An 8,387-nucleotide genomic window follows, 5' to 3' on the forward strand; every position below is an offset into this window, starting at 1 on the left:
CATCCTTTGAAGGCAACAGCTGACAAAAGTCTGATGAAAATGATTCTTGTAAAATGCCTTTGAAGTAAGGTGCGTATTTTTACATTTTTCTAAATGCTGTGGCAATATCATACATGTCCTCTGAAAGCCTAAAGCCACTTCACTGTTGTGTGACAAGCCTGACGAATATTCAAACACACACACACCTACTTAGGTTAAATAAAAATCTTATGTGAGCTTGGCAATTTATCTTTCCCGCAAGTTACAAATTCAGATGCATCCAATCCCCCTGAAATCTCTTGGACTTCTTTGACTTCAGCTGAGCTAACACTCGGCCCATTTTTCAAAGCTCAGATCCTGCTGAAGACTATGATGCCCACATGGCCCATACCAGAGCACCTGGCTATTAGGTTCCCAGCTGTGCCGTTAAGTTACTGGAGCCTCCATCCCTGGCAGAAGTCACATACTGCAAGGCCAGACCCAACATCCCAGCTGCTGAGCCAGGAGATGGGGAGAGCTAAGAAAAAAGGAGGAAAAAGGCAGGTTTGGGAACGAATAGCTTGAAATCCTGGCCCTCTCCAGGGCTTTTAGACCTGGGCTGAGGCTTCAGGGTGGCACCAGCTGAAAACAGAGCCCCGAACACTCTCCTGGGTGGGCACTGGCCACCGCTCTGGGACAACCGGGCACAGCACTGGTCTTGTGCCCTCGGTTTCTCAGAGCAGGGCAGCAGCTGCTGAATCCTGTTTATGGAGGAGGGAGGAAAGGCTGGTTTGGGATGTCAGTGCCTGTATCTCAATTTGAAAACTCTCATAAGCTTCACTAATGCCCATCTACAGCCTGAGAAGGGCTCAAGGTGAGGAATTTCCCCTGGAGGGGCCCTGCTCTTATCACCAGGTGCCTTGTGGCAAGCAGGAACAAGAACAGTAGGTAAAATTAGCTCTCAGGTGGGAGGACTAGCTCAAGGCCTGGCTCAGAAGGCTTAAATAGATCCTTACAGGATTGCTGCAGAAGCAGAGGGGACACAGAGAAACTCTCAGAACACAGACCTTGGTGATTGCCTTGCATTTGGTCTCCTGCATTTGGGTTGCAGTTTTGCCCTATGGAACTAATGTATCTGTATTCCTCTACTGTCAGCACAGTCTGACTAGCCAGGCCAAATAAATCCTCACCAACTCCTTTTTTGCCCACAAGTTGGATGTGCTAAACTGAAGAGACCCATCTCCAAGATGGGGGGGAAGAGTTGATATCACAAAGCTCTAGAGAAACATCTTTAGGCCATGATATCTACCTTTATTAAACTTGCAGATAGTTTCAGCAAATATATCCTAGGTACCTCTTGTAACTCAGATAGTCATACAGAATGATTTCTTCAGTGCAAAACCAGTTTAAGAATTTATATCAGTCTTCTGAGCTGGGCTTGTAGAAGTGATACAGAAATGTGCCAGTTTTTGAAAATCCCCAGGAGAAAGCAGCCCCCAGACAAGGATGGAAGATGCATACCTGGACCACCTTACTGATCTGGCTGTACAGTAAAACCCAACACAGTTGCCTGATGGCAATGGGGAAACATCTCATGGTATAGCTGAGGCATGCCTACGGTTCCTAAGGGACTGGATAAGAGTATGCCACAACTTCTGAGCAGTCTGCAGGTTTGGGGAGTCTAAATACTGTATCTTGGTCTGAATTAGGAACTTCACTTCTACTGTCTTAGTCCTCCCCTTCTGCTCATGCTGGCTGTGCCTTAGGGCGAGGTTTCTTGAGGAGCCTGAGTCACTTTAACTGCTCAGTGCCACCAGAAGCAGTGCTGGCCCCAGCCAAGTATTCCTGCTGGTCACATCACACCTTGCTTGTTCAACCCCTTGCTGAGATGATTCAGCTCACTGAACCATCCAAACCCTCCAGCCTTGGGCTTCCGCGGGCACCAGCCCTGCCCACACCCCAGCGCAAAGGTATGGAACAGGCGTACGGACTGTGGGCACGCTCCAGGGTAAATTTAACTTGGCTAGCACAAGACAGAAAAAACTAGACAAATAAACATATTTCCCTCTCTCTGTGGCATTACAATCCATCCCTGAATGTCTAGTCCTCTGCTATGAAGCCTTTTTCCTCTGTGTAGGCAGGAGCTCCCTGGAAAAAAAGACTGTTAAGAGAGCATGCCTGCCTTCCTCCCTTGCCTACCTGCTTTAAAACACCATGCCCATCACATTTTTCTCTAAAATACTTGGGAGAAAACATTTTTATTTTAAATCAACCTCTACACCCTACTGCCAGGTGAGTTTGACTGAAATGCATCAGGTGATGACTAGCATTCATACAAAAGACTCAGGCAGCATCCAACACTTCACCAAAACTTCATGATGCTTATTGTCACCCCCTCTGCTAGGGGCAGGCGTTTTTCTCTTCTCTGTGTTTCAAGAGAGGATAAAGACAGCAGAGAAGACAAACTCTGCCAAATAAGATTTCTCAAGTTAACACCATTTATTTCTCAGGAGGATTTGCACCAGGAAACCTAGCCTGCATTTCATTTTATGGGGTGTGCCATTGTGTCATCTTCCTTCCCAGGAGGTTTGTTTTGCTGGGAACATGCAAAGTCTCACACATTGCTCTTATCCTGCGGCCTTCCCTTCTGTCACAGCTGCTGGGCTCAGGAGGAAGAGGTAGCACAGCCTTGTGCTCAGGTAATAAATGCTTCGGACTGATTGCAGCCAGATAAAACAGTGAGTATTAGAAAATCCTCAGATAAACCTCCAGTGTCAGATGTCTGCACCCACAGAGGGCTGTGAGCCAGACAGGCTTGGAAAAGTGGGTAGAAAGGATGAATATATTGGATTTTATTAGTCTACACATACCAACAAGGCACCAAAACCTCAGATTTCATGCAGCCATCTAAAAGCAGATGTGCTGAAATAGCTCTGAGGGTTGAAGGATTCCCACAGATAGTTAACTGAATACCTTATAAAAATACTAGCAATAAAGTAAGTGAAATGGCTGTGTTGATACACTGAGCTCACATCTAACAGCAACAGGGCTGAGACTACTGCTAAAATTGTCTTGTTTAAATCTGAAGTGGGACACATCTTTCCAGTTTCAATAAGTCTACAGGACTTTTCCTGAAGAATCAGATATTAATAGCTCAGAAATGTCACCATTAATTCTTTGCTGTCCTTCAAGCTTTAATTGACATTATTCATAAAAGATCAAACACCACCTTTATCAATTTGTTGTCTTTCTGTTGTCTAGTCACAGCTTATGGGGACAGCATTCAGATTTCAGATGATCTCCACTACATTCAGCATTGGAACTAGATTTTGGGGTTCATTATATTCATAATACAGTTGGCAACAGCCTAAAACATGAATTTTAGCTTCAAAGCCCCTTCCCAGTCTTCCTTTCCACCTCAGGGGTATTCAGATTATAACTAGAATATCAATTTAAAGAAAACTGAGAAAGTGCTTTCTTCATTTTCCCTTCAGGGACATGAGACTACAGGCAAAGTTGTCCTCATACTCCACAGGCTCTCACCACCAACCTCCCTGGGTGCTCCAGCCCAGTGATGAGCGGGTGACGTGGCAGCTGGTGCAGGATGGGACACACTCACAGGAGCTTCAGCAGCTGAGCCAACAGCACAGCTCACCAGCTCTCAAAGGTCTACCAACCCACACCAGGTGCACCCCACACCTCAAACCAAGGTGACTACCCTGTGCTGGCAGCTCCCAGCTCCCTTCCTACACCTCAAACTCACTTTTTCTAAGTACACTAAAATTTGAGAAATTAGAAATTAGCAGAGCAGCAAGAAATTCAAGATCCTGGCCAAACAATCAGAGATAAATAAATTCCTGTGACAAATTAAAAACAGGATCTCAGCACAGACAGAGCAAGCATCGGGAACTGCTAGAAACATGCTCAGTTTATATCCCTCTTCGTTCCCAAGCTGGACAGATAGGGGAGATGAGTGACTGAAGGACATGGCATCCAGCAGAGGCTTCATTGCACTGGTGTCTGCAAGAGCAGAGATACAACCCATCTCGTAGCAGTCAATATTGCAACTGCAGAACGCATGCAAAGCTGCAGAGATACCCTGCTATAAGCCTGTCTCATCCCCTGCACTGCTGCTCTATCCCCCCTCGGCAGGTTTCCCCACGTCTCCAGCAGTTGTGCCACAATACCCTGCGCTGCCATTCAGCTGCTGCTTTCTGTAGAGCTGCGGAGGTGAAGACCTCGCAAGTGGCTTATACCTGACTACCACATGAACACCGGTTGCAAATGTGTGGAAATCCAAGCTCAAGCAAATTTTGCCTTCTCTGCAGGACAAGGCATGATTGGCCCTGGAAATACCCATAAAAGCCTGCACTTGCAAGGACTGTTTTCAACATAACCTCTTTAGAAGGGAGGCGACAGGAGACAGATTGGTGTGCAGTGGAGGGAGGTGCCCCGCTTTCTCCAAATGTTGCCCTCAGGATTTTCGAGGGAGCATTTTTCTGCTATGGGGACATGTAGCCTCCTTTGCTCCGTTATCCCCACAGATCCCACCTCCCACCCACGGCTTTTGCCACCCTCCACATCTGTCCTCATGGCCAGGATCTCATTCTGGTCCACAGATCTGGTCGCACCGTGTTGCCACAAGCCCTCCAACGCCCCTACCTTTGGGATTAAGCGGGATCCCTGCTCCCAGGCAGGGCAGCAGTGCAGCTAGCAAGGCTGGTGAGGCACACCGGGCTCACCGCAGTGAAGCCATGCCAAGGCACTCGCTAGCACAGTAGTCTCCGGACACAGTTAAAATGTGGACTCTGTTTTGCTGGGGATTACCATGTTGTTACTGGTTCCCCCTCCAGTGTAGATGCAGCCAGGGGGAAGGCTTCAGGAATCCAGATGCACTCCTCAACTTTAATGCATTTTCCTTTCTCCACAGTATACCATACATTTTCTACAGTGACAGCCGTGACTCAGAACTTAAGTGGAGAAGAATCAGTTTATTCAGCATGTGCTCATATTTTTCATATCACCAAAATATGAAGAATAGAGCACATGGTCCCCAAGTTTGTAAGCTCATCATTTTAGGGAAATTATATGACTATAGTGCACAGCACACAGCCACCTTCCACCAAGGAACAGAGCTTTCTTTAATACTTATGTTGGTAAGAAATATTAGCTAGAACAATATGCACCTTGCTTCCTTAAAGGACTTTACAAAAAAGAATAGTTTTCTGCAAGATGTGGTTCAGGCACTGCCCCCAGCACACCTCTGCTTTAGGTGGAAATTGTTTCTTCTACACAGACAAGTCACATCCTAGGGGTGATTTAGGAAAAATAAACAGAGTAGGAGGCATTTATATTAAAAGCACTTAAATAATCTAATCCCTGTAACTAATTTAAGAACTCCTAGGGAAAGGAGAGACAGAGATAAGGAATCTTAACAAGGCCTGGCCAAAAAAATCAACACAATCAATGAAATGCTTGCTAAGTGCTGCCTGTTCATTATGTGTGATGAGTTTGACAGTTTCTCAAGAGAGACCTTTACAAAAAACAGAAAAAAACATTCTGCTAAAAAACCTGAGCTAGTATTAAAGTCTTAGTAAACAGCAAAAGCCTAGTACAGCATTGTTAGTCACCGTTAAAGCATTGCTAAGCAACCCTTTATCCTCCCTAGGACTGGATTAGCTTCATCACAGCAATAACAGTGCTTGCTCCTCACCAGCAACGCTTTGGTTTAAGTGCTATGTAATTTTCTTTGAAAAGCAAGTGAGTTGCCAGTCTGATTGCCAGCTGCTGCCAAGGCAGGGATGAAGCTGTTCATCTGCAGACACTTACCTGTAGCTACGGGCAGTTTCAAAAGCCAGGCTGCAGGATGCGGTGACTAATTTGCCTTAAAAACCAGGTACACTTATTCACCCTTGCACTTTAATTCTTTGCTGATTAATAATCAGCAGATGCCCTCTTTAGTACTGAGTTAAAGAAACCCGGCCTGAAGCCAGACTAGCTGCAGCCAGAAGTTCTGCTAGAGCTCTATTTAGCTGCAATAAAAACACTAAAAATAGGAGGCTCCTGGGGTACAGACTTCACTGGACTATTGCTCTGAGGTACCATTTTGCTCCTAAGCACTGTCACCATCTTCCATCCCTAATTTTTATATTATTTACTTTTTCAAGCTACCAAGGATACCCCTCCCCTCAAAAAACCCTCCTTGTCCCTAAAATCAAGTAGGTTTCCCCCATCTTCTCACAGCTGAGCTCCAGTGTTTTGCACATTCTCTCCATGAGTCCTCCAGGTTGTTCCTTGCCTGGGTATTAGTAATAAAACCAGAAGGATTTCACCCAGGGTTTTAGTTAACCTGACTGCTAACTAGCTGTAGTTTAACCTCTGAGTATTCTCCAGAGGAAGACTGGAGTAATAAGGGACTCGACCCCTCATCACACACTGCATTTCAGATCGAGTTGATGCCAGTAAGTTAGAGACTCACACCAATATTTTGATACTTAAAAAAGCCTAAGACAGACAAGTTAGGCAAGTCTTGCAGGTCTTCCTAGTGCTGGCTCCCCTGTGGTCACAGGTGTTTGGGATTCGGTGTCCAGGCACCCCTTTGCTTTCCCACCCAGGCTACATCCAGAAAGGGAAGCAAGTTCCCAGACAGCTTCCCAGCCATTCCCTGGCCCCACCTGAGTTTTTCCTTCTCAGATTAGCACAGACATACTAACAATAGCACCCCTCAGCCTACACAGCACTTTAATGAAGGTGTTTCCACGTTCATCTTTCAATCTCAGCAGATCGTCACCTGCTAAGCCTACAGTGCATTTCTGATGACAGGCTGGGATTTACTCCTGTAGCTGTCTGCTTCAGTTGGTAAGACGCGTGGGCTGACACTTTTCTGTGAACTAGAGGTACTAGCTGCCTCTGAAAGTTATAGTCCATTCTTATAACAGAGATATTTGCTAACAGCAGTTGTCCTAATATAAAAAATAATTACTTCAAATCTTGCAAGATTTAATCCCTTTTCAGTGATAGCAGGGTGGTTGCTGCAAAGCTACACAGTCAGCTGTTGTGCTTGTGTCAGAACAACAGTCTCAGGGCAGGGAACAGATTATGTGCAAATCACAGCCTGTTAGCTTTGGTTTAGCAAAGTCACAAGTTCTTCCTATTTCTCAGAACTTGGGTTGAGCCACACAGAGTGGCTGCTCATGGGCTCCCGCTTACGTGAATGAAGAGCTGCTCTCCCAAGAATAGCAAAGCTGGCACCAGTAAGACAGTCTAGGGCAATTCCTCTCTGATTTAAGCAACTCACCTTCCAGTTCCTAAGCAAAAATATTTGATTTCCTCAAAGGGCAATGCATGCAAGCAGCACACAAGCCAACCCAGTTTTGTCACATGCTGCTGAGGAGCAGTGAGGACCAGCTGCTCCCTCAGGGAAGGGAGCCAAGGGGGACCCCAGGGCAGGCACCAACAGGACACGGTCCCACAGGGCCTGGACACAGCAGCCAGAGCCAGGTCCCTCAGCAGCCCCAGGCACAGAAAACAACAAACCTGTGGCCATCCAGGGTGTCCAGGGAGGAGCAAAAGGAGGTGAGGCCGAAGCTGGAGACCAGCTGCACTGTATGTACAAGGGCTGCATCCAGGAGACAGCAACCATAGCACACATCCAAGGTCCACACAGGAGGCAGGGCCAGAGCCAGGGCTGCAGAGCAGCACTCTTCCTGCACAGCTTAGGGAAGGGGTGAGGGCCCTGGGCTGAGCTTAAATGGATCTCCTGGGCCCCAGGGCAGGGTGTGGTGGAGGCCCCAGGTGAGGCTGGTCAGGGCCATCAGGTGCACTCGGGACCCTGACACATACACCTGCTGATGATACTCCTTTTTAAGTATGGTGCATGAAGACATGGAGATTTATTCCTGCATGACACCAAAAGCAGATGCTGCTCACATAAGGGAACCTCTCCCCAAAAGATCCCATGGTGAAGTCCCGGGGGTCTCTGATTGCGTGCAGCCTGCTCCTGGATTAGACCCCATCCAGGCTGATGAAAATACAGGGCTGGGGACAGACAGTCACAGTGTGGCCAAATTTAAGGTCATTTTTTCCAGTGTTCCCAAGTTTCCCAGGCTAATGATGCCTCAGAAAAAGCACATTGCTCATTTTAAAAACTACGTCCCTTCCGGCTGGTTTTGACTTCCTCGCACATCAGCAGAGCTCAGAGAAGCAAAAATGCCTAGGCTTAGGTTGTCACACTCAAAAAAGTGCATGATAAATCTATTTTTCTTAAAATCCAGCGTGTGCAGTGAGTGCTGCCCACCCTTCCTTCCACATCTTCCTCGCCCGGGGCCGAGGCTTCTTCTTATCTTCCAGTGCAAAGTTCTGACAGTCTCCAGACAGGCGCGTGAGGTCACACGGAGACTTGGGGCTAAACACCCCGATTATCCGGAACG

Source organism: Dromaius novaehollandiae, chromosome 9 (assembly GCF_036370855.1).
Source record: "Dromaius novaehollandiae isolate bDroNov1 chromosome 9, bDroNov1.hap1, whole genome shotgun sequence".
NCBI classification, from domain to species: Eukaryota; Metazoa; Chordata; class Aves; order Casuariiformes; family Dromaiidae; genus Dromaius; species Dromaius novaehollandiae.